This window comes from Hemicordylus capensis, chromosome 2, assembly GCF_027244095.1.
Source record: "Hemicordylus capensis ecotype Gifberg chromosome 2, rHemCap1.1.pri, whole genome shotgun sequence".
Taxonomy (NCBI): Eukaryota; Metazoa; Chordata; class Lepidosauria; order Squamata; family Cordylidae; genus Hemicordylus; species Hemicordylus capensis.
The window spans coordinates 109,030,006-109,056,844 of record NC_069658.1 but is presented as its reverse complement, the minus strand read 5'-3'; the positions used below and the strand labels follow the sequence as shown (position 1 = coordinate 109,056,844).

At 45.4% G+C, this 26,839-nt stretch overlaps 1 protein-coding gene and 1 long non-coding RNA gene across 10 annotated transcripts in view; one reads left to right on the top strand and one right to left on the bottom strand.

Moving 5' to 3' along the window:
- Positions 1–4,062, bottom strand: part of SMARCA2 (SWI/SNF related, matrix associated, actin dependent regulator of chromatin, subfamily a, member 2) — a 227,440-nt gene extending 223,378 nt beyond the window's left edge. Inside the window, exon 1 of one of the 5 annotated variants that reach the window (XM_053297258.1) lies at positions 3,921–4,062. The gene's annotated coding sequence lies outside the window, so the exon portion shown is untranslated. Of the gene's footprint in view, positions 1–1,952; positions 2,389–3,299; positions 3,429–3,920 lie in introns of those variants that run through there. The other 4 variants (XM_053297260.1, XM_053297261.1, XM_053297259.1 and 1 more) reach the window with 4 other exon arrangements.
- LOC128345397 (uncharacterized) overlaps positions 3,649–26,839 on the top strand; it is a 34,472-nt gene continuing 11,281 nt past the window's right edge. For 3 of the 5 annotated variants that reach the window (XR_008316434.1, XR_008316436.1, XR_008316435.1), the window contains exons 1-3: positions 3,649–3,905; positions 16,098–16,195; positions 25,191–25,845. This is a non-coding gene — a long non-coding RNA (uncharacterized LOC128345397). The remainder of the gene's footprint in view (positions 3,906–16,097; positions 16,196–25,190; positions 25,846–26,839) is intronic. The other 2 variants (XR_008316433.1, XR_008316432.1) reach the window with 2 other exon arrangements.

Genomic DNA, 26,839 nt, shown 5'->3' with positions numbered 1-26,839 from the left:
TCTTCATGAAATAATCACATGGAAAAAACCCAAATGAGGTGATCTCTGAGCAAGTAGAGGGCAAAGGAGCCTACCTCATACACAATTATCTTCAAAATAGCAGGAGCCACAATAATACAATGGAAATATTTTAATAGATTCATGTCAGTGTTCCCATTTACACCCAACTGAGAAGTCTCCACGTATGGATCACTGGGGTCGCAACAATAATAATCAAGAGCTCAATAGTTTGAGGGAAATAAAAAGTACAGTCTTTAAAAAGAAAGAAACTATGCACCTTCTGATCAGCTTCAAAGTCAAACAAAAGTATGGGGGGACATTAATTTCAGTTATACTTCTGGAAAAAATACATCAAATAGAATCCCAACATTAACAATATAAAAATGATAGCTAGAGGACTTTTTTCTTGTTAGTCTCAAGCCTCAGGTGTTGGTCAAAGCACTCTTCAGATTTGACAAGGAATGCTCACCAACCACTTTAGAAGTGAACAAAAGAAAAGATCTGAGACTGCTTTGAACATGCTCTGGTGGTGCATACTTTCTATGAAATTCTACAGCATAGCTAGTACTGAAGCACAGACATAACTCGGGAGAAATATTTATTTAATGAAGCGTTACCTTCACCTCTGTCAAGCCCACATCTGTTACATGATACACTTAACTTCAAATTTGGTCTAAAATGCTCATAACTGATGGGATTTTTTTCCTACATACATCTGATGTATTACAGATGGACATAAAAATCTGTCTCTAATTCTTGTCCTTCTGCTACATCATTTCCCTCCCTGCAGTAAAAAAGGGACTTTAGAGGAGGAAAGGGAGGGGGGGAATACAACAATGAGAATAATAGGGTAATTAGGTTCACAAAGAGAAAGTGTGCCTGCATTTGCATAACAATACACCAACTCACACAGCAAAAGCTGCCCCACCTCCTAACATGTCACTATTATAGTACTGAAGGAATGGAAGCCTGGCTTTACATTCATTGTCCAGACCTCAGGAGTTAGTGGCTGGAACTAAAGGAAGTTGAACTAAGGGAACTAAAGGACACACAAAAGAATGAAGGCCAGAGAACAATGCTGTAAATGTCAAATACCATGTAAACTGCATAGCTACCATGCTGGTCCCCCCCCCTTTAAAATACCCTTCAAAACCCTTTAAACACAGTAGTTTGCTCAAAAAAATGTTCAATAAAGTTCTGTGCTTTTAATGACTACCATTATTTATGTAAATTAAGCATAAATCTGCAAACTTTCCAACTTCACAAGCTGATTTTTATTTAAATTAAACTCTACAGAAATACAATCGACACAATCACATCAAGATGCAAGTACAGAAAGCAATCCGTATGTCTCACTGGCTTAAAAACACAGTAGTAAAAGCAGTTAATCAACCTCTCTTGTCTCTTGTAAATTACTGGTAATATGATGTAGATGAAACACTTCAGAACTTAACGCTCTCATAATTATGTCTGAAACAAATGGAGGACTTGAGGAACTCTCCCATAAGGCCTTGTAAGTTGCACAATACTGTATACACTGAAAGAAGCGAGGAGGCAAAGAATACCATGTATCTCCAAACTAAACTTCAGATTAAATATGTAAAAAAAGAATCCAAATTCATCGGGCAGGGGGGAATATAATGCCTGATTGTGACACGATACACGTTTCTCACTCGGTTCTCTGCACTCCAGACTGCAAACATTTGTTTTTAAAACGTATTAAAGACTTCCAGGAGTTTTGCAGACTATATAGGCCTCAACTTTCTGTTTGTAGCACGCCCTGGTACGAAGATCCTCAAAATGCCCGAAAAGAGCGAAATAAGCAGCAGTACACAAATTTAGCAGAATCATATTTGAAAGTTTTCGACACCGTCGGTGGGGAAGTCCGATCACATTTTGCAAAATTTCAGCCCCGTTTCCTACTCTGTTCCCAAAGCAACGGCTGCACAGACCTTTACCTTTCCGAAGTGACACCAAAAGAGGAGATCTAGGCATGCACAGGCTGGGTTGGAAGCCAGACGCGCGGGCAGGGAGCCTTCATGGCAAAACTAGGCCCATCTTTCCCCTACTTTCCTCCGTCATCGTGTCACACTGATCAAACATGTCTGTGTGAGAGTGAGAGAGTCTTATTTGGCTGCTGTGACTTCCTGATTCTCTTTCACATACAGGAAAAAAAATCCACCCCAACCAGCGCGAAACCTCGCCTCTTCCTCTCCCAGCAGCAAGCTCAAGCACAGAGAGGCTGGCTCCAGCTGTCCTCCTTCTGCACCTCCTCCAGTCTCACTCAAACGCTCGGCGACCAGTAGCAAACTGCAACATTCGCCCTGAATCCTCCCCCCACTCCTCCCTGCACTTAATCATCAACCAAAAAAACTTTTTTCTTTCCCTTCCCGGCCGAACAACAAAAAATCATGGCGAGTGATCATGAACAGGGAGTAATCTCCCTGTTCCAATCGGGGGCACGACACAACCCAAATTGGTTTTGCACACAGAGGCTTTTGCAAAGGTTTCAATACCTTTCTAAATAAATAACTGGTCGGTGGCGATTTTCTGTGCCGCAAATCATCTACATGCAATGATGTGATTAAAAGCAGAAGACCGCGCTTCGCATTTGTGCTGCAAAAGGAGGGGACTGCTTTCCGGGCGGGGGGGGGGGTGGAATGGGAAAGCCAGGCTATTTTAGGACACGCATCGCAACACCTTTGCAGCAGAACAGGAAAGCGACTGTGCACTTTAAACAGAACCGCCTAGCCATCAGGATCTGAAAAGAGGCTAAACTAGAAGGCAAGCAATCTCTGGCCGTCCCCCGTGTCCCCCTCGTGTGTGTGTGATGTTTGTCACAGTCAGACAGGAAGATTATCCGGATCATGGCCTCCCTGGCTTTGCTGGTTAATGCTTCTTCTCTTAACAAGCAAGCCCCCCTTCCATCCTCAGTCACCCTTCCTCGGCCGCATCCAAACTCAGTCTTGGAGTAAGCAGGAGGATCCCACGCAACAGCCCCTTCTCCGTGCAAAACACTTGCCTTCCTTAGGGCAGGACACTGTGAACTTCCAACACTTAGCAGCGGCTTGTGCCGCCCGCCCCCAGCCACATGCATCAATTTCCCAAACAGAACCCTCCCGCAGTTGCCAGGTTCGGGGAGGAAAGGAAGCTAGTGAGAGAGGAAAAGCAACCCGGGAGCGGGGAGGGCGGGAGAGATAGCAGGGATAATCTTCCTTCCAACACCACTCCTTATTTATAGCCACCAAAATACAGCTCAGTCAATCCATGCGAAGGGTAAAAGAGGAGACAAACCCAACCTAACGGCCCCATCCAAGCAGACGAGCTTCTCCTGGCGGGCTTGCAGCTTCTTAGAATCTATTTCTGGCTCTCCCTCTCCAGCTCTTTTGCCTGGTTGCCCGGAGTCTTTTTTTTTTTTTTTTAAGCTCCCTTTAGGAGCAAAACACCCAGAGCAGCTGATTATTTACTGTTGTCTGGCTTCTCTCATCGCCTCCGTTTTCAAATGCCTCTTGCTCTGTACAGCCCTCCTCTCCCGACCTTCTCCCTAGGTTCAGCTGACTCACAAAGTCAGCGGCTAGGCTCCCCTATTATGAAATGTCACGATCCAGCATTTTCCTTTTTTTTTTTTTTTAAAGAATGCTTATTTCGATCAAAAACTTTCTTCTAATTTGTAGAGGGGTCTGGGAAGACAGGATTAATATTAAAGCAGGGGCCACAGAGACGACTGCGTGTGTGTCGGGGGGGTGCTACTTGGGGTGTTTTATTTCCTTGATGGAAAGCGGGGGTGCACCATCAAACACCAACTAAATTATCCCTCCCCCCGCCAACAAGCAGAGTAACGAGGAAGGTGAAGCAAGTGAGAAGGAAAAGATGGATGATGAAGAGAGAGGCGGGAGAAAGGAGTTGTAAGTAATATTTACCTTGCTTGGGAAGAGTGGTGGGTTAGGTCTCTCCCTCTCTATGAGTCACCCAGAGTACAGATCCAGCGAGAGGAACTAGATTATGAATATGACTTCATTGATGACAGCCATTCCCTCCTCTTCCTAAACTCCTGCCCCGCCTCCTGGCTCGTCCCCCTCCCTCTTCCCAGCGCCACCGTTCTGGAAGAGAGCTTCCTACTGGCTGAACTGAGCGAGAGTTCACGCCCTCAATGCTGAAAAGACGGATGTATTGGCTATTGTGCTCAGTCACTCAAGTTACAGCCTGGAGGAGGCGGAGCTGTTACTGCTGTTCAAGAATGTGTGCAGACAGACAGGGCTTTCTATGTGTGTGTGTGCGCGCGCGCGCGTTTGTAGCTGCTAGTGTGCATGCTTCTTTTTAACGTGTGTACGGAAAAGCTTGGCGGAGACCTGTTTTGCCCTCCTGTTTTCTCTCTCGGGTGTATTTCCGTGTGCGTTTGGCTCAGAAAGGAGTCTTTGGAGAGTCTCACTCCTGGGGAGAGATGGGAAGAAGGATAGATGTGTAGTGATAACAACAGGAGTTGGGGGAGGGGTCAGGTGAAGAAGGTGCTGGAATTTTAACAGGGCCTGCCGGAGCGAGCCTGGAGGGAGGAAGGCAGTCAGGGAGGAGGCGAGGGCGGCGGGGAGGAGCGATCCGACTTGAGCGGAATGCTAGTTTTGGTACTCGCTGTTTATGTTTGCCTGCGGATGGGGTGGGGGAGGTAAGACATCGAAGGTCATTGTTATGCATACCAAAACTTCTCATCCCCTTCCTAATCTGCGAACCTGCAACTTCCCTTTGTGACAAGGGAGGTAATGCAGAGAACATTCCAGCTCTGCCTGCCTGCCAGCCAGTCAGCTGCCCTTTCAACTTCCAAATGCCCATTAATGAAGTCCTGGCACCAGAAGCCATATACTGTTATTTACTAAGAATTCCCCCCCACACACACACCAGGAAAAGGGAGGTGATGGTCACTGATGTGAAGGCAGCTCTGCAAGCAATCACAGGAATGCAATCTGTATGCTAAAAAGGCTGCTACAGTGTTAGGAGGGAAGTTGCAGGTAAATCTGGTGCTTAGGGCTAGCGAAAGTAAGTGGTGTAATTTTGAAAATTTCTTTCGTATTGCTTGCATTTTAAAAAAAAATCACAATCTGTTTTAGAGCTGGCTATGTTCATGGGGAGATGGGTGTTCTCCTTCCCCTGCAATTAAATTGATGTGAACTTAGAGCTTTCTTTTATGACAAGTAGGTGGAAATACAATCATTTATTTATTAGAATTAAAGTCTATAAATCTATCACGGTCTTCAGGAAACTTTAGCTTTCATTCAGTATCAATAAGGATTGTTCTACAAGACTTTTAAAACTAGCAGGCCAATTAGTGTAGGTCCTGACTAATCTGCTTGCCTGACTCATAAAATTCCATCTCTGTCAATCACTTCAAGAAATCTAGTATTCAGAGAGATCCCCTCTGGCTAGAATATGTATACCATAACCATTTTAACAGAGTGATCCTCCAATTTTGCTGTGCAGGGTGACTGCATGCTTGTACAGATGTGGGATTATATAGGATTCTAAGGTTTTTGGAAATGCCCTCACCAGTACAATAAACTGTAGAGGGGTGGAATTATATTATTGTAATGAGTTCACATCCCAATCTGATGAAATAGGATGCCATGGCATCACTGGGTATTTTATGCCAGTTTTTCAGGCTGACCTGGCGCTCGCACCTCTGCTCCTTTGGTAACAACCATCAGTGCTGGACAGCACTGTAATGGACAGGCATTACTGAAAGCTTTAATGGAATCAAAACAAGTTATGATAAGAACTAATCTGCCTACTTCGCTTTCACTATAATCTTAATTGATAATTACCATCCTCTCAAGTTAGCCCACTTCAGCCTTAAACATTCATACATCTGCCATCTTGAATTGGGATGGTTGATATCACAAACTACGCCGTTGAGGCATCCCTATGTGTCCCTACACCTGTAGTAAATCTGGTTCAAATCAGTCAGGCAGTTCACAAATGAGCCCACTTGTGCCTCAAACGTTCATGCATCTGCCATCTTGAATCAGGGTGAATGACATCATTACAAACTACACTGTTGAGGTGTCCGATGTATCCCTGCAACTGCATCCAATTTGGTTCATGTTATTTTTAAAAAAAGTTTATATACTGCCCAAAATGCAAGTCTCTGAGTGGTTTACAACAAAACAATAAAAACACATAAAAAGGTTAAAACATTACAACAATTAAAATTTAAAATGTTAAAACTATTAAACACACAATTAAGACAATATCTAATTAAAAGCTTGGGTGAATAGATGTGTCTTGACTGCCTTTTTAAAAGTTGTAAGAGATGGGGAAGCACTTATTTCCGCAGGAAGTGTGTTCCAAAGCCTTGGGACAGCAATGGAGAAGGCCCATCCCTGAGTAGCCACCAGATGAGCCAGTGGCAACTACAGATGAACTTCTCCAGATGATCTCAATGGGCAGTGTGGTTCATAGTGAAGAAGGTGTTCTCTGTGACGCCTTGGTCCAATGTTTTGGTTCATCCATTGCAAAGTTGACGGGGAGGACACACATCGACACTCAAAAAGAATGGCGAGTGATCTCATAAACTTATTTTTCTTAAAGAAAGTAGGCTAAAAATGGATAGTGGAGGGGGCAGCGGTCATAAGCTGTCCTAAAGGCATTTCAGCCTCAATAGGATTAGTATATCAACAGAGCAAGCCCCAAATATTTTGGTTGTTTAATGACACGTGTGCTTGTGTAAGCCCATAATATGGCCCTATCCCTCAAAACTATAGTTTATATATTGTTGCTACTGTAACAAAGCACAGTATTAAAGATATAGGGCGGTGTCCAGACTAAGTTACTCATGAGTAGTCCCACTGAAATTAATGGGACAAGTTAGTCATGACCAACTTGCCCCATTAATTTTAATACATTTCAGCTATAGTTTGGGCACAGGGTATGTGCCCTACGGCCTATTACGATCTTCAGAGGAGGTCCATCTGAGGGTGCCACCAGATCGTCTGGTGACGACGCAAAGGTGAACCTTCTCTGTAGTTGCCCCAGAGCTGTGCAACGCACTTCCTGCTGAAATTAGAGCTGCTCCATCCCTGATGGCACTTAGGAAACAACTGTAGACACATCTCTCCAGCCAAGCTTTTTAGCTGTTTGGCAGTTTTTTATGGATAGTTATTTTAATTTGAACTTTTTAAATGTTTTAATTGTTTTAAAATTTCTTGTTTGTTTTATTGTTGTAAACCACCTAGAGACTTCAGTAGTGAGCAGTATACAAATACGTTAAATATATGGTTTGCCACCACAAAAGTATGAGGGCACATACATAAGATAACTGAAATCATAGCCTGACTGTAATGACCCAGAGAGTTATAGTAACACAAAGGGTTTTTTAAAGGGTTTTTTTAGTTTCTTATTAATAACTTTTAATTTGAAACTTTTAAAATTTGTAATTTTAAGTGTGGTTTTAGCCTGGTTTCTTAACATGTTTAATTTTATTAAGCTTTACTTTACATCTCTATATATAATTCTCCGGGGTGTGCCAGGGAAAATGCGTCCCGGTAGCCCAGCTGATTGGCTGTGCTGCAGAGGTGCCTGATTGGCTGGCGCAGCACACCCAGGAGAATTTGACAAGCGGCAGGCCAGGCTGCAGGTGGCGATGGTGGCCGCAGGTCCAGCCTGGCCATGGAGGCGAGGCAGCGGGCCCGGGTGAGGCGACGGGACTCGGCCCGGCATCCTGGGCAAGGGGGTGGGGAGAGGAGGCCGGCCGCAGAAGGTAGCAAGCGGCAGCAACAGGCCCGGCCGCAAAGGCAGCACTTGGTTCGGCAGAGGGCCAGGCTGCGGAGGCGCTGGGCCTGGCCGCGGAGGCGGCTCACGACCAGGTGGCGGAACCAGCCACCGAGGCCAGACACCCGTGGGAGGGAACTGGGCATCGGGACTTCCGTGTTCACCGCCCAGGCGGAGGAGCGGTGGCTGTAAAGTACTGTAAAATGAAATGCAGGGGGAGGGAAAGAGAGCGGGTGGGAGGGGCAGGGGGAGGGCAAGAGAGAGTGGGGCAGGGCAAGAGAAAGTGGGCTGGGGGTGGGGGAGGGCAAGAAGGAGGGGGAAGGGGAGGGCAAGAGGGAGGGGGAGGGCAAGAGAGAGCGAGGAGGGGAGAGGGGAAGGGCAGGAGAGAGGAGCAGGGGGAGGGAGGGCAAGAGAGAGTGGGGCAGGGGTAGAGGGGAGGGCAGGAGATAGGAGTAGGGGGAGGGCAAGAGAGACTGGGGCAGGAGAGTGAGAGAGGGGTGGGAGGGGGAGGGAAGGCAAGAGAGAGTGGGAGGGGAAGGGGCAAGAGAGAGTGGCGAGGGAGGGGAGGGGGCAAGATAGAGTGGCAAGGGAGGAGAGGAGGCAAGAGAGAGTAGGGAGGGGAGGGGGCAAGAGAGAGTGGCGAGGGAGGGGAGGGGGCAAGAGAGAGTGGTGAGGGAGGGGGAAGAGGGGCAAGAGTGTGGGGCAGAAGGGAGGGAGGGGGATACAGCCGGCCCCAAAGAGAGCACAGATGCTCAGTGCGGGTTGGCTAGTTGTATCTATTAGCCAACATTCCAGTAGACTTATGAGATCACCTAGCATTCCGTGTGTGTGTGTGTGTGTGTGTGTGTGTGTGTGTGTTTTCCCCCACTATCAACTTTGCTATTCCTGGACCAATATGATCCAAATTGGGTACAGTTGTAGGGAAACATAGGGACATCTCAATGGTGTAGTTTGTGATGATGTCATCCACCCCAATTCAAAATGGCAGACACACAAACCTTTGAAGCACTTGTGAACCGCCTAACCGATTTGAACCAAATTTGCTACAGCTGTAGGGACACATAGAGGTATCTGAAGGGTGTAGTTTTTGATGATGTCATCCAACAGGATTAAGATGGCAGTCGTGTGAACGTTTGAGGCGCAAGTGGGCTAACTTGTGGACTAACTGATTTGAACTAAATTTAGTACAGTTGTAGGGACAGTGAAAGGAAAGTAGGCAGATTAGTTCCTACTAGAACAATTTGTTTTATTAATGTTGTGAGCCACCCTGAGCAGTAGTGTACTGGAGGGGCAGGATATAAATAGTTTTAATAATCTATATATTTAATTCTCTTAGCCGGCATGTGTGCCCAGGATTTGGCGGCGGAACTCTCGCGACACGCTGCGAGAGTTCCAGCATTAATAATGCAGGTGGCCCGGCCGAGGGAGGAGAGGGGGAAGAAAGCGGCGGGCAGATGGGGGAGGGGAGAGAAAAAGTGGAGGCAGGCAGATGGGGGCGGGGGGAGAAAAAAGCAGCAGTGGCAGCCGGATGGGGGAGAAAAAAGCAGCGGCGGCGGGCAGATGGGAGAAAAAAGCAGCAGTGGCCGTTTGGGGGGGAGAAAAAAGCGGGAGTGGATAACGGAGGGGAAGTGGCGGTGGTGGGTGGATGGCGGGGGGAAGCAGCGGTGGGCGGATGGGGGGAGAAAAAAGCAGTGGCGGCAAGCAGATGGGGGGAGAGAAAAGCGGCGGCAGGTGGATGGGCAGGAGAGAAAAGCGGCGGTGGTGACAGCGGCTGGATGGGGGAGGAGGAAAAAACTGGCGGCGGCAGGTTGGCAGATGGGGAGGGAGAAAAAAGCCGGGGCGGGGGGGAAGAAAGCGGCGACCAGTGGGGGGAGAAAGCAGCGACTGGCCAGTGGGCTTGAGAGGGAGAAAGCTGGGGGGGGAAATAGAGGCGCAGATGGTCTGTGCCTGGTTCAGCTAGTAATAATAATAAAACAGGAAGCACCTAGTTCACACTGCATCTCTGACAAGGAATCTCTAGGTAGGTAGGTAGCCACAGATAAGCTATTATTCTTAGCCTGAGTCCTTGCTGCATCTCCCTTCAGTACCCTGAGTGAGAGAGTGAGACCCACTGCTTCCCATTTTAGCACAGATGAACTTCTCCTTGGCATTGTCCTTGGCATCCTACCCTTTTATCCCAACTGCTCTGATGAAGCCTGGTATTTCCTCCAATGCCATGGCCACAACTAGAACACTTAGGAGTGCATGAGACAAATTACACTGAGAATACTACCCTACAAGTGTAGCACACCTTCAAATTAAGCAGCGTACTTCTTCTTTTCTCTTTGCCTTTAACAGCATTTCAAACCAATTTATAGTAACATAAAAGAATGTTTTTTTAATTGGTAACAGCTGGAGTAAACAAAAGTGGAACAAACATACTTTTGCTTTGTAAACTGCATTATAAACTTCTGTTGATAAGCAGTATATAAATATTCTAAATATTAATAAAGACATATTTGCTAGGCATTTCCACAATATTTTGTCATCCTAATCTGTTCAAGACTAAGTTCTGTGTCAGTCTCCCATGCCTGCCCAACACTGGAACCTCAACCAAGGAGGGACCCCTGAGCACTAGTTTTCTCAATCAGAACTTCAGAGCTTTGTCTATCCCACCCCACCCCCTCAAAGTGGGCTGGTTTCATCCTATATAATAAAACCCTAGGGTATCTGTGTCCGTGTCTCTGGGAGGTGTTCTGAGCATGCGTGGCTGCGCTTGCAGCCTGATTGACTGGCGCGTGCGGACGGAGAACAGTGGCGGTGGCGGCCATGGCTGCTGGTGGGCCTGGCCTGGCAGCGACAGGGACAGGCCAAGGAGCCGAGGTGGTGGGCCTGGCCGGGCAAGGCGAGGAGGCGGCAGGGGAAGCCGGGCGAGGCGGCGGCGGGCCCGGCCGGAGCCGCAGGCTCGGCCGAAGGAGGCGGTGGGCCCGGCCGGGAGGAGGCGGCGGGGGAGGCCGGAGAAGGCGGCGGTCCCGGGGGAAGCCGGAGCCTGGCGGAAGCGGGCCCAGGGGAAGCCGGAGGAGGCGGCGGGCTGGTGGCTGACATCGGGCTCCGTGGGCTGGTGGCCAACATTGCGTGCCTGAAGGAGCCCGAGCTTGGCGGCGGTGGCCTACTCCTCCTTCTGGCCCCACTGGAGGCTGCGGCCAGGCTGGAGCTGCAGGTGGCCAGGCGGCCCGCGGCCAAGCTGGCTTCTGGCGGCCGAGCTGACCCGCGGCGGGGACCACCCAGCGCTGCTGCCGCCGCCGCCAGTTGCCGGAGGAGGCCCAAAAGAGGTGAGGCAGGGGCACAGGCGGCCAGGCTTGGCTCGCTCTTCCTTCTCTTCATGGGGGGGGGGCGCGGAGCCCCATTGCCGCTGCGCAGGGCTTGCTCCCGAAGAGAGCGGGCTGCTGGGGGCGTCGAGGCCTCTGTCTCCCCTGGGGGGGGTGAGAGGGGACGCAGCAACGGTTCTTCTAGCGCCCGTTATTGTAACGGGCCTAATGTGACTAGTTCTTTATAAATTTCCACAGATTCACTGAATGACCCATTCTATCAGAAACCTTCAGCAGTACCCCCTCCTACCTGAGGAAGTAATACATGGGCTCATTTACCAGTACAGTTTCAGCAGTGGCTGCAATTCTTTCTTTTCTTATGCTTATGCTTATACAACATTATGCTTATACAACAACTTATGCTTATACAACAGCAGGAATAATATAAGAGAGATAAGCTTAGTCTCTCCGAATAGTTTAAGGGATGGGGTGTATCCTGGGAGAGTGGGGAAGGGGTATAAGGAACCCTAGAGACTCTTCAGGGCATCACACTTTATGAAGGGCCCTTCATTAAACAATCCCAAGTAGGTTCACACAAAAATTAAAAACGACTATAAAAATGACACAATTAAAATATTAAGCTAAAATATAAACACGTCTGACTAAAAAGATTTAAAATACAAGCATAAGAAATGTACAAAATACAAAGAAGCAGCAATAGAGACAATCATATAAAAGCCTGGGTAAAAAGCCAAGATTTAACATGCTTTCTAAAAACAATGATGGAGACTGAGGAGCGAATAGCCACTGGGAGAGCATTCCAGAGTCTGGGGGCAGCAACAGAGAAGGCCCTGTCCCATGTGCATGTCTGTCGAGCCTCCCTCATGGTCGGCACCCAGAACAGAGCCCCCTCAGATGACCTCGTCAAGCGGGCAGCAACCCTTGGGAACAGGCAGTCCCTCAGGTATTCCGGGCCCAAACCATTAAAGGCTTTAAAGGTCAAAAACAGCACCTTGAATTGGACCCGGAAGCAAACTGGTAGCCAGTGCAGCTCTTTCAAAATGGGTGTGATGTGATCCCAACAGGCAGCTCCAGATAAAATCCTAGCTGCCGCATTTTGCACTAGCTGCAGTTTCTGAGTATTCAAGGGCAACCCCACATAGAGCTCATAACCGTAATCCAGCCGTGACGTGACAGTAATCCAGCCGTGACGTGACTAAGGCATGGGTAACTGTGGCCAGATATGCCTTCTCGAGAAAGGGACGCAGCTGGCGCACTAGCCAAAGCCATACAAGGGCACCCCTAGCCACCACCTCTACCTGAACTTCCAAAAGCAGAGCCAGGTCCAGTAATACCCCCAAGCTGCGTACTTGCTCCTTCAAGGGGAGTGCAACCCCATCCAGAACCGGTAAAATCTCCTCATCCCGATTGGCTCTCCTACTGACCAACATTACCTCCGTCTTGTCTGGATTCAATTTCAGTTTATTAGCCCACATCCAACCCATCACGGCCTCCAGCCCCAATTCAGGACATCCACTGCCTCCCTAGGATCAGGTGACAAGGAGAGATAGAGCTGAGTGTCATCTGCATATTGGACAACTCAGTCCAAGTCTCCGTATGACCTCTCCCAGCAGTTTCATGTAGATGTTAAACAGCATGGGGGACAAAACCGAACCCTGCGGAACCCCACAGGCTAATGGCCATGGAGCCGAGCAATAGTCCCCCAGCACCACTATCTGAACCGCCGCCCCCCCAGGACCGAAGCCACTCCAAAGCAGTACCTCCGATTCCCATACTCGAAAGGCAGGTCGATGGTATCGAACGCTGCTGAGAGGTCCAGCAGAACCAATGGGGACACACTCCCCTTGACTACTTCCTGGTGTAGGTCATCCACTAGAGTGACCAAGGCAGTTTCAGTCCCATATCTGGAGGACAAGCCAGATTGAAAAGGGTCCAGAAAATCTGTATCATCCAAAACCCTCTGCAGTTGGGATGCCACCACACACTCTATCACCTTACCCAAAAAGGGAAGGTTAGAGACAGGTCTATAGTTGTCCGGGTTGGAGGGATCAAGGGACGCCTTTTTAAAATAATGGTCTTACCATTGCCTCCTTGAGGCACGATGGTTCCTGCCCTCCTTCCTGCCCTCTCTTAATGAAGCATTAATAATCATCTCCAACCATCTGCCTGTACCCTCCCTGGAAGCTTTTATTAGCCATGAAGGGCACACAATGTCGCCTGCACACTGTCCAGGATCTTGTCCACATCCTCAGGTTGCACCAGCTGAAAAGGATCCAACACAATAGGACCAGATGGTACCATCAGCACGTCTGCCAGAACTTCCAAAACTCTGGAGTCCAAATCAGCACGGATGTGGGCAACATTATCTGCAAAGTGACATGCAAACTGATCACAACAGGTTGTAGATGATTCCTCCCCCATTACCCTAGGGGGGATGTGTGGAGCAATGTCTTTGCTACATGAAACCACTCCACTGGTCTGCACTGAGCAGATGCAATGGAGGCAGAGAAAAAGCATTTCTTCACCACCCCCACGGAGTAGTCCCTAAAATGGGCTCTAGCCCGTGTTCAGTTGGATTTGTCATGACTCTTCCTCCAGCACACATGCATACCTTCCTGTGATAAGATAATGATATCAAGCTGTTCTATAAAGTTGTTGTAGGATTTACAGGGTTCATGTGCATGAAATGCTTTGAATACTCATAAGTATTCAAATAATAAGTATATTATTTATTAAAACCTCTGCTGGACTCAAACAATGATGTTAAAAAACAGCAGTGGTGCAGACACCTCTTCTACTCCCATCTGCACATGTGAGTGGTGAGGATGCTATTCTATAATAGTGAATGTAACTCAGTGGGCACTTTGACTCTTTTCTAGTTCAGTGGGAAGTCAGGTGAGGACTAGGGAAAGGAGACAACAAAACTGCTTTCATAAATGGTATTGTGATTGTCTTAAAATAAGGGTGTGACTCGGAGCAAAATTAGTTAAAACAGAAAAAGCAATAAGTACTTGGGGAGAAACCAAAATAAATCAGTAATAATGGCTATGTAAACCGCCCAGAGACTTAAGTTCTGGGCGGCATAAAAATATGTTAAATAAATAAATAAATTAAATAGTATTTGTTTAAGTAAGCTGGAGGGTGTGGTATACTTGTCTTAGGCTGCAGTCTTATGCACCCTTACCTAGGATTATTTACCGCACAACATACAGGAAAACTAATGATTAATTATGCTTAGGCTAATGCTGTTAACGTTTGTTTTTTCTGACCATTGATCATAACTTAGAGAAGGAAGGGTGTAATTAGGAAGACAGCACAAATTCAACTAATGCAAGAGCTTTTCTTGTTTTATCTGGCGCACACATGTGCATGCACACACAAACGCACACAATACCCCCCCCTTTTTTAATTCAAGGTGAATCTGCAGTCCTTCTGCCCTTTATCTCAACAGTAGAATAAACAACATACCTAAGGGGTAAGCTTCTGTGCAAGACAGCTTGCCTGGACTGGCCTTGAACTCAGCAGAAATCAAACCAAATGACCATTTCTTTCACTCAGAAGGATACAGGAAAGGGAACAAATATGAAATTAATCTCTCAGGCAAAATAAAATGTTCAAGTGATGTGAGAGTCAAAGCACTGATTACTTTTGTTAGCTATAAATCATACTGTAGCTGATTTTGTCTGAGGGTTAGAGGACAGTGGGATCTTGAATGCTTGTGTTAAAGTCGCAGAAAGGCAGCAGGGTTTCATTGCTGGGCTCTGAAATAGTATATTTTAATTTCTCCATAGGTGAAAGCCAAGGGATAGGGTCCATTGCTTTTTTGTGCCTGTACGAAGACATTCTGCTTGCATAAAATATTGGATAGGAATGGACAGAAGCAATAAGTATTCAATCTACAAACTGACAGTTACAAAGTGCAATCTCTCTGAAGAGATAAATTAAATATGTAAGATCATTAAGCACAATTTTAAGTCCTACTCCTATGCTGATTGATCTTCATATGTAAAGATTGGGGTAAGGTTATTCACCTGGCAAAAGGAATTCCTCAGGTTGTCATATGAAGCCTAGAAATAGCAGCTTGGGCCAAGAGCTGGGCCAAGAGCGACTGAAGTGCAGTCCTGCTGATCTACTAATACTACGTTAGTATCTGTGCCTTGACTGAAGTTCAGCTTACACCAGAAGTCTGTTTCAGAGAAGTAAACCGTGAAACTGATATATATCAAACTAATGGCTTGATCAGTTCTCAGAATACCTGGCTAGGACTTGCAACAATGGCAGATCAGTTCTCAGAATACACGGCTTGGACTTTCAAACCCATGTGCAACCATAGGATTATTTCCCAAAGCCAGATGTGTGACTTCTGAACTGTTGCAATGTAATAAACATTCTCCGTTGTGTTCTTGACTGTGGGAGATTGTCTATGTGCACTCTTGATTTCCCCCCACAAAGCAAACTCAATCACCCTGACTAGCTGGTTGTCCCATGCTTATTCCATAACTGTGTATAGCCATCAAAGTGAGCATGAGAAATGCCTGTGTGTTGGGGTGGAGCTGGGTATGATTTTTGTAGTACTGCAAGCATTTCTTATGAAAGTGAAGGAATAGATCAAATTGTGTTGACATGAGATCTTAAACTTAATTTCGATGAATACATTTCACTGCAAGGATCCAATTATGCTATGCTTTTCATGGGTTCTGATTCCACTCTTTCTGTTTCAGTTATTATTCCTCTAGTTCATCTTTTCCCAAGCATTCATACTAAGTGGAAATCTTATGAATGGTTGGGACCCCACACTGATTCAGCTATAGAACAAATCATGGTTACTCAATAATTCAGCTCAGGTCTAATAGCCATAACATTAATACCCTCTAATATTGATATGCTCACCATAGAAATCTAGATGATTACTGGATTGAGGTGAGGGTGGGACATAATTCTAGCCCATATTCTGAGATCGGGAAATGGGTGCAGGATGAACGGGAACAGTTTGTGTTCAGCCCACAATCTAGCCATTAACTTTGTCTCCCATAGGTCTGCAATGAGTAAAAATGAGTAAAAAGCCAACATGCTGGAAAAAGGGAGATCTGGCTTGCAAACCAGGTACAGAACTTCTAATGGCTGTAAACCAGGTACCTCTTCATCTTATTGGAATAGGGGACTATTAAAACATACCAGATATATTGTAATATGTGGCATTTGGAATGCACTCTCTGTTGAAATAAGAGCCTCCCCATCTCTGACAACTTTTAAAAAGTCCATCAAGACACATTTGTTCACCTAGGCCTTTAATTCGATCTACAGTTTTAACATTGTGCTAAGGTTTAATTGTGTTACTGTTTTGTTTTAATTTTATATTAACTTGTATTATTTTTATTGTAAATTGCCCAGAGACATAACTTTTGGGTGGTATATAAATATTAGGGATGTGCCTAAATCATTTTGACACCTCTTTGAGGAGGTGCCGAAATGATTCGGCTCCCTATATCTGAAATGTTTTGGCGAGGGATTCATTTAAAAGGAGGCGGGAAGGTCATACTTGCCCCTCCTGGAAGCCTCCACTGCCCTATCGCAGTGCTGTTCTCAGAAAAGCATCCCCATGAAAGCAGCAGCCCGTGCCGTTGTCTCCTTTAAACTGCCATGGCGATGGGATGCATCCGCCAGCATCTCTCGTGTGGTGTCATCACGCAAATGGCATCCACCTATCCCAGTTTTGTAGCCTAGCCGTTAGCCAAGGTTAAGGGAGCGAGCACTCCCTTAACCTGGGCTTGCTGCTTGTGTGTGGACGTGGGCTGCTTTCAGCCTGGCTGCACACAGACATGGGCGCCAGAGTGCCTGTCTCCTGGGGAATCCCAAGATGCACTGCACTCAGCGCACAATGAGATTTATGGGATTCCCTGAGGCCGGGACTTGTCATCCCAACCTCCGGAGCTCCATATAGCATGGATTATCTAGGAGCAGCACGGTCCACTTAAACAGCACACACCATGTGCAGTTCTGCCAATGTTTTGCTTTAGTGAAATGCAGCCTCAGGAGTCTGCAGTTAAGAATGAAAAAAAAAAGCAGCTTGGGAGTGCTGAAAGCTTTCCCCACTGGTCATTTCAAAATCCTTTCCTATTAGCTGCTTTTCCTCTTCAGGTGAAACATACTGTATATTATCCCCATGAATGGTAACGCAATTTGAGAAAGATAATTCTGAGTGGAAAGGATTAAGCCAGCCTGCCTCCCCCCCACCCCCACCCCGCACTCCCCCGGTTCATTATTTTGTTCCAGATCACAGCTTGCAGGGCTGCTTTGGGTTGATTTTTTAAAGTAACCGGGAGAGTGTTACATGCAACTCTGCATAACATCTAGTTTGGCCTTGTAATTTCCTTCATACATTCCCAAATTTCCACATGGAACTGTGCAGGAATCAGCATAAACCTGTATATGGATCCCAACATATGCTGATGCTGCATACAGGTTTCTTGCTGCATGTTCACCAGGTGTACTGATGGGAGACCAGAGCTAACGATCACATGCTCACTTTTTAAAGTTAGTGTTATAGCTCATCCTATTCTGAAGGCTCAGGATGCGTAACAAAAACGCCCCAATCCTAACAAAATAGAATAAAATACCATCACTTCCCTTGAAATGTTCCTTTTTTAAAAAAAAATTATTTTAAAGAACAAATATTACAGTTTAAGATACTCCTAAGAATGAAATACTTTCATATAAAGTTTTAAAAGAAAAAGAGAGAAATGAAATGTTCCTATTCTTTCCAGACTGTACCCTGAGCCCCCTGCAATGCTTTCAAAAGCTGAATGTGCTTAGGCTTGGGCTTTGGTGAGGAGGAATTCTGTAACTGGGGGTGGGGAGGGAGGCAGCCACTTGGAATGTCTCTTGACACCCTTGCTGTCTGATACAAATAATGTAACATGTTTATTTCTACACTGATTCTACATGTGAACTTCTGTTAATTCCTACACAGAAGTATCTTCTATCCAGAGGTGACCCTTTCATGAGACAAGACGAAGCTTCTAGCATCCATCTAAAGTACTATGGCATCCAGTAAATAGAAAATCACCCTAAACTACAAAGAAAAATAGGAAAAAGACCTGAACTCAAAAATTAGAGAAGAAACTTGGCAGGAAATCCGGAAGTCTAATTCTTTCCGATCATTCTCAATATATATTAAAGAGCCCATTTTCAAAATACTTACCAGGTAGTATTACATCCCCTAAAGGCTAGCAGCAATCCACCCAGGATACTTGCACTTATGTTGGAAGAAATGTAACAGAGAAGGATCTTACCTCCACATGTGGTGGTTGTGCCTCAGGGTTTTCACATTTTGGTTAAGAGTACACCATCGCATTAGTGCAGTCTTATATACACAAATTCCTTTGGACTCAATGAATCAAAAACTATGTCCTACCCATATTTGGGAGCTGTGTGTGCTCCCAAATTTTGTTTGTGTGGGTGCAAACGACTAGGAGACACTTCACATGAGCAGTGTGAAGTGCCGAAAGGAGGTCTGTGGAGAGCGTGGGTTTTCCGCTTACCTTTCCCTGGGCAGGCGGATCACCCAGCAGCTCCGGGGGTAAGGCACAGGGAAGCCCCGCCCCCCAGAGCCCCGCATTAGTGGGAGCCCGCCCACCCCCCGAGTGTACAAGCCATGGCTTCAAGTAGCTACAGCTGACATACGATCTATTAACCTAGTTTTTGGGCATGCTCACACCCAAAATCTGGATTAAGCAGTGGGCTACTTTAGAGGGCTCGCCACCCTTTAGGTTCTCATGGGCAGCAAAAACTGGGCTGGACTTCCTTAGCCTGATTTTCACTGCTCGTGAGAATAGCTTCTAGGCTGGAGGAGGGATAAGTGATTGTGTGAAATCCAGGTAGGAGGAAATGCTACCCAAATATATTTCTTCCAGGACACACCACTACAATTTACAAAATGACAAAATGAACTACTCAGTCTTTTAACTACAGCAGCTAAATTAATTGTAGCAGCAAATTGGAATAATCATAGCCATATATTCATTAGGACTTGGTTGATGAGTGTCTTTACCGTGAAGATTATGGTTGTGATATACTTTTACTGAAAACCTAATTATGCAAACAATAAAAATTATTACTTTTCCATATAGTGGCAACCATTTATATCATACCTAGAAAAAGATCACCTAGATATCTCATATAAAATAAATACAGTCTATACTTGGTAAGCAACTATAAAATAATTAAATAGAGGGATCTCCCATTTCCTCTTATTTTTTATTTTTTCCCTTTCTTCCCTACTTACCTCTGTAGCTGCACATAAGAGAGTAAATTCATAATTTAATTCATCATACACTTTCAAAGCTTGCAAGGTTTTGAAAGAAGGCAGGCCCCCACCAGAGGCACAAGTCTAGGAACATAGGAAGCTGCCATATTAGACCAGTTAGACCATTGGTCTATCTAGCTCAGTATTGTCTTCACAGACTGGCAGCGGCTTCTCCAAGGTTGCAGGAATCTCTCTCAGCCCTATCTTGAAGAAGCCAGAGAGGGAACTTGAAACTTTCTGCTCTTCCCAGAGCACCTCCATCCCCGAGAGGAACATCTTACAGTGCTCACACTTCTAGTCTCCCATTCATATGCAACCAGGGTGGGCCCTAAGCTAAGGGGACAAGTCATGCTTGCTACCACAAGACCAGCTCTCCTCTCTTGGTGCCTCTAAGGCGCTGCCATACCTTGGGCCATCCTTGCATTTGTCTCAGACAAATACTGGCAAAGTGTGAAATGTGTTCTGCTCTTCTGTTATATCCCCACAGGAAGAGATATCTAGAGCTGCTGGCAAACTGCCTCACTGCTATATTCTGCTAGGCAAACAGTGGGACTAGCATGCTGCTACAGCTGCAGCTTTACAGTAACAACATGGTCACTGCACAGGAACTAAGACCTTGTGTTGAGTTGCTACACTCCTTGCCGCTGTAGAGCTACACCTGTCATCAAGAAATGAGAAATTCTCCTATTACTCTTGGTAAAGTAAAGTTGTGCCGTCAAGTCAGTGTCAACTCCTGGTGACCACAGAGCCATGTGGTTTTCAATGGTAGAATACAGGAGGGGTTTACCATTGTCACCTCCCATACAGTATAAGATGATGCCTTTCAGCATCTTCCTGTATCGCTGCTGCCCGATATAGGTGTTTCCCATAGTCTGGGAAACATACCAGTGGGGATCCAAACCAGCAACCTCTTGCTCCCTAGGCAAGTTACTTCCCCACTGCACCATTAGGTGGCTCATTACTCTTGATAACAATCTATATTATTAATTCTCCAAGAGGGGCCATGTGTGGGGACGTGGTAGAAAGGAGGTGATTGACAGAGTTCGCAAGCAGAAGCACCTGATTGAGCAGTGGGGATTCCATATGCAGATAGGAAGAAGGAGCCTGTGAGCGCAGAAGCACCATGGTGATTGGGCAGTGGGGATTGCATATGCAGATAAGGAGGAGGAGTCTGTGATGGTTAAGGTCAGTTGGAATGCAACTGTTACTGGTCGGAAGATGTTCTTGATTGTAGAGGAGAGGAATCTACATTTATATATAAAAGGATAGCAGGCAGAGGTCTGCAAAAAGCTGGGTCGTGAGGGAGGAAAGAGCTCCTTCAGGAAAAGAGGCTGCCATTGTGTGAAATAAATGAGGAAACAAGATGAACAAAATCTGTTAACTCAGGGAGAGAGAGAGATAGAACATGAAGTGGGGGTGGGAAGAGTGGGGACGAGCGAAAGAGAGAAAAAGAGAGAAAAAGAAGGAGGGGGAAGAGAGACAGAAGGGAGGGCAAGGGACAGGCCCGAGCCTGTCAGCAGCCTGAGGGGAATGAGTGGCCATGGCAGCACTAGCAGCAAGGAAGGGCCCAGTCAACCACTGCTGCTGTTTGGGGCTACCAAGGTCATTGTCAGAGGGAGGCAGGCAGGCAAGGGACGGGCCCGGGCCTGTCAGTGGCCTGAGGGGAACGAGCGGCCATGGTGGTGACAGCAACAAGGAATGGCCCAGTCAACCACTGCTGCTGCTCCTGTCGGGAGGAGCAGGAGCAGGGCTCAGGTGAGGGTGGGGAAGTCTCTGGGGATAGGGGGCTGCAGCCATGACTAAGAAGGGTGAGGGGGATGGCAGCAATGAGATGGAGGAGGAGCAGGAGTGCAACTCAGGTGAGGATGGGGAGAACTCTGAGGTGAGGGGAGCAATCAAGTAGTAATGCACAGATGCTCCAGAGCGCACAAGAGTTCCAGCATTTAAGCGGAGAAAAATAATGGCGGCGGCCAGGAAGCAGAGGTGGAGGACCGGCAGGCGAAGCCCCTCCGGCTGGAAGAGGTGTGTGGATAGCGAGCGAAGCCCTGCTGGCCAGGAAGAGGAGGTGGCAGCGGGGAGGTGGGCGGATGGCAGGCAAAGCCCCTCCAGCTGGGAGGAGGAGGTGAGAGATGGCGGCAGGATGGCCTGGCCCTGGCCCACCCACTGGGGTGAGGCGGCGGCAGCGGGCCCTGGTCCGGCCGCATGGAGAAAGCCGCGGTGGGCCAGCCTAGCCTGGCCAGCGGCAGCAGACAGCCTGGCCTGGGGGGACAGCAGTGGGGCGGGGAGTGGCCGGTCGGCCTGCCAGAAAGCCAGGCATGCTGGCATGGGGGCGGGGATGGCTGGGCCCAACTAGAGGCGCAGATGCTCTGCGCCTGGGCCCACTAGTTATTAAATAAATTCCAATCCTGTCTGAATGAAGGGAAAGGAGTAAAATAGAGACACATTTGTGTGTCCATATTATCACTGTGGGACACCATCATATAATGTGATATTGGGAAATCATGAAGTGTTCCTTATCTCCCAGTTGATGAACACAACCTCTGCCTCTTTCCCAAGTATTTCTCAAGCCAGAATATACATATGGTTGCTTTTCTCCATCTTTTCCAGTATGGATAGCGCACTAAATCAAAAGGAAGCTAAACAAAGAATATTTAAAATATTTATTTGGCCTATTTTCTCTAAGCTAGTTCAGTAGAAACCAGCTTTATATTATGCATTTTATATTAAGAATCACATTTTATTTACCGGTACCTGTGGGCTCCTCCTATATTCAAGATTTATTTCAGCACAGACATAACCCCTGATGTAGGTAGGCTCACTGCTTTCCATATGCAAGTTTCTGTGATATTCAGCCTTTTCTTCAGATATATATTTTTTAAATTGAAAAGATTATAGAAAAGGGAATAATTTAGTTTCTTGTAGTATTGATCGTACTATGTGTATTCATTTAGAATTAGTTGCATATAGTATTGCTACTTGCACAGAGTCTCTTGGTCTCATGCCGTATGTAAATATTGTCATAGTAAAAAAGCCTACTGGATAATTTGATCAGTCTTTCCTGCTCACTCCCACAACCTGCAGAGAAATAATATTTAGACACAACAAGCCCCATCTATATATATAATTCTCTTAGACGTACCCGTTGCTAATCTCTTGTGTGGCAGCTCTCACAAGAGTTTGTTGAGAGAGGGGAGAGGAAAGTGACAGCAGAGAAGATAAGGTGAACAGCCAGGCCAGCAGGCAGGGAGAGAAAGTGGTGGCCAGGCCAGCTGGCAGGCAGGGAGAGAAACCAGGCCGGACGGCGGGGGAAGAGAGAGAAAGCAGCAGCCAGGCCAGCAGGAGGGAAAGAGGGAGGGGGGCCGAGAACAAGGGAGAACTAGAGGAGCAGATGCTCTGCTCCAGGCCAGCTAATATACTTCATTTCTTTTATTGTTCAAAACTTCAGAACTCACATTTGCAGAAAACCTAAACCCCACTTCGGTCTCCTCTACCAATGCAGCTTCAGATTTGAAGGTCTCCTCTGTGTATGTGTATGTATGGAGTTCAACTGAACTCCACTGAATTTCACTTTCCAAGACTTCTGTTAAAAATAAAGTTTGTGAAGATGGCACTTTGGCCACTGCTTTTCTTCAGTTGGTAGAAGTCCATGGTTAATTGCCTCCACCCTGTATGAAGCCCCAGTGTAGGGGAAGGCAAAGGCAGGACGGAATGCAGAAGAGCTGACACCATTGTAGAATAAAATATGAGACAGAATCAGGTAAATTAAAGAGAGCCTTCTCATGTGTTAAATCGATTAGAAATATTTTTTTTTATGCCAAGAAATGAGAATGGGAATGGGTGAGTGAATTTTTGTTAATAATTTTAATGAAAACTAATGTGAAGGAAGATGGTGGTGAGGAAGAGAAGAATAGATGAATTGATATTGTTAAATTACTTGCTTTGCACATACCTTGGACTCTTGATAATCAAAGAGAAGGGGAGTGGTATCAGGGATAATTGGTTGTGAACCCTCTTTCCAATAAACCACTGATTTGGCTATCCCATGCTTGGAAGGATGTGCTATTCCCAAAATTGTTTGAACCAGCCAAGAGGCAAAGTAGCAATGTGCCATTTAAGTCAGTGTGCATCATGACTAAATCCACACCCTCAAAGGTGAAGGCTTAGGGATACCTCTAACTAGCAAGTTACTCAGTGTGATGTGGTCTACTAGATAGATCATTGGACTTTGATCTGAGAGTTTCCGCTTACTGAATGATCTTGGACATCTCACCATCCATCAGCTTAAGTTATTATATTTAACATGGAAATAATGACATCTCTCAGAGGAGGGGGATAATTGCAAGACCCTCTGAACTTTCAAAGTGCTGTGGAAATTATAATTGACCATAACATCAAAACTGTTTAGGCTGTCTGTTTACTCTAGCAAGTAAATAAGTCTAGTGAGATAAAGCGTTGTGCTGTACATGTGTGCAGAGATGCAGAATCTATCTGCATCCAGCTAGCTAGATAGATTAGAGATCCTAACTCCTCACTTTTCTATCCAGAATGGAGTTCTCTAGTAAATACCATTTATATTGATTTGAAACTATGAACTGGCTCCAGGTTACTTTATTCTCAGCACACACACGCCTAACTAAATTCTGCTGTGTTGTGCCTCTGTCACTCTGCTATAATGAAAAAGGGTTTCTCCTACCAGAGAGAATTCCCAACATTTAAGACACATAGAATGTAGATGTTTTCCAACTTGTATGGCTGTAGAATACCTTCTTTTCTATAGTAGAATGGAGCAATAAGCATTTGTATCTGACATCCCTAAATATGTATTTAAGTGCTTTTGCTACTCAGAATACAAATAACAATAATACCAGTAATATTATACCAATAGTAATACCAGTGAGGAGTTGAAATGAATGGGGAGATTCCTGCTTGCCTGTGTGTATGTATTTGTGTTTGGAACTGGCGTTGCCAGCTCTTACTGAAACTATTTCTGGATATTGTTTCCCCCACCAGAAATACTTTCCCCAATATTTTTCACAATATCAAACCATTAAAATCTCCAGGATGGGTTTCAGTAGTCACCTGAAGATGGATGCCAGCCCTAACTAGAGTCTGTCTTTTCTCTTGCAGAGCTTTGGATCAGGCCATTAATTTTTATTCTCTTGCTTTCTGTAATTTGCATAGAATATATGAATTTAGGATTGATCTTCTGAAGAAAAACAACTTGCTACAGTCCTCCTGGCATTGTACCACTTGAGAATACAGGTGGGGTGCCAGTCTCATGATAGAATAATCTCCAACATCAGAAACTCCTCATCTGTGGGAAAGCTACCACATCAGGAAGAAAAATTCTAATTTAGTCTTCTCTCTGCCATGTTCACTTTCCACATGCGTTAAGGTGTGTGTGTGTGTGTGTGTGTGTGTGTGTGTGTGTGTGTGTGTGTGTGTGTGTGAACTTGGAGGAACATATGACAAATATTTATATACCACTTTCCAAGAAAAGTTCCCAAAGCAGTTTACATAGATATAAATAATCAAATTTATTCAAATAAATAGCATTCAAATATGTCTCCCCATCTGCATTCTGAACAGTTGCAGGAAGGTTGTACCATATGATCTTTTCTGAAAACATAAACCAGCTCTTAGTCAAGCCCTGTGAAATGAGAAGGTGACTGATTTCTGAAAAGGCCTTTATAAAAACATTGTTTTAATAATTACATATGATGATTGCATTGTTTTGCACAAAATCTGGATTAACGTTTGATTGAGTAACATTTGATTGAGTTAACATTTGAGTAACTTGTTTTTATGCTTTTGTACAATAGTTAATTCCCCGGCAAGCCAACTGCTGGACCAATTTCTTTTTGACAACATGACCTTGCTGCAGACTGCTCAGTCTCTACCTATTTTTGCATTAAAAAGTTCGAGTGGGCCCACCTCCAAGCTAGCTGTGACTGCAGTATCAGCTCAAGCACACTTGGCACAGATGCCGCATTGCTGAGAAGATAAATCTGGTGTCTGTTTTCTACTGTATTTATCAGTCTATCCTTTTGACTGTCATCCATGGTTCAGTATCTGCAACTAATCATAGCAACTCGTATCCTCGTATAAGTCCCAGGCAAGTGGCCAAAGAGAGCCTGTTCGCCCCTGATGTGCCAACATTGCACGGTGTTGACAATGATTGGCCACCCCCTTTCTGTTTCGACATGGTATCACCGTAGGAATTGATCCAGCTGGCCAGCAATTGGGGAATGTGTGCTTGAGCTGTAGTCAAGGATACCTGAAAAGTATACCTCCCACTGTGGGAACGGCAATGAAGACAGTTTAAAAAGAGAGACAGATCATCAAGCGGAGGAGAGAAGTGGAGGCACCTAGCCAGTTTCTTATCTAAGTGACAGCATGATGCTGAGATCATAATCTGGCCCAAAGAGTGCTGAGGAGGAAAGAAAAGAGAAGAAAGGAGACAGGTCAGATGAGAAGGTGAAAACTTTACGCAGAAATGTCAGTGATAGAAAAAGAGAAATAATTAATCATCTTCTCTCTACAGTCTTGATGACTACTCTGCATTGATTCAGAGAAAAATGCAAACTTAATTTGTCTCCCGATGGAGGGCTGAAACTACAGTGCTTATAGTATTAATTCCTTTTGCTGTATAAACTGCTTTGAGAACTTCTTGTTGAAACACAGTATATGAATAATCTATTCTAGATAAATAAATAATTCAATATGTCGGGAGACCGCATACTGTAGTTAATGTAACAGCAGAAAGGCTCTCTGCCTAGAATCCTTGCCTCTACTGGGATCCTCATCCCCTGAGCAGAAAGCTCAATTCTCTAATCCCAAATGTGCACAGGCTTGTAGATGTTACTTGGTGGTAAGGCAGTGGCACTCTGCGTTCACTCAGAGGTACTCTCATTTTTTAATTATTATGTGGGTTTCTTTTTTGAGTACTATCACTAAAAATAAGTTATGGGACAGATGAAGTCCTAAAAATATGCACTGATTTTATGTATTTATTTTTCAACTTTTATACTGCCTTTCATAAGGCATTCCAAGGCAGTTTACAAAAGTTAAAATACAATAAAACTTCATAAAAATTGCATTTAAAACCTTAAAATCAGTTAAACAGTAAAAACCATAGTGTGGATTGATTGATTGATTGATTAATTAATTAAGATTGATTCTTTTAAAAAGAAATTAAGATTGATTCTTTATTTGGATCTCTAACCCACCGTATCTCTGATAGAACAGACAGACACACATGGATGTTAATGCAGATAAATGAATAAAAATAAATAATAAATTACATAGCTGAAAAACTCAGCCAGCTCAAACCTTATAAGTGGAAGAGTGTTTAAGGGCTAGGAGATGGCTACCAAGAATATATCCCCAAGTGCCCTCTTCATTGATCTCTGTCCTCAACAAATGACACTATCAAGAAGCTGCTAAAAGAATTGTGATGGCTCTTATAAGG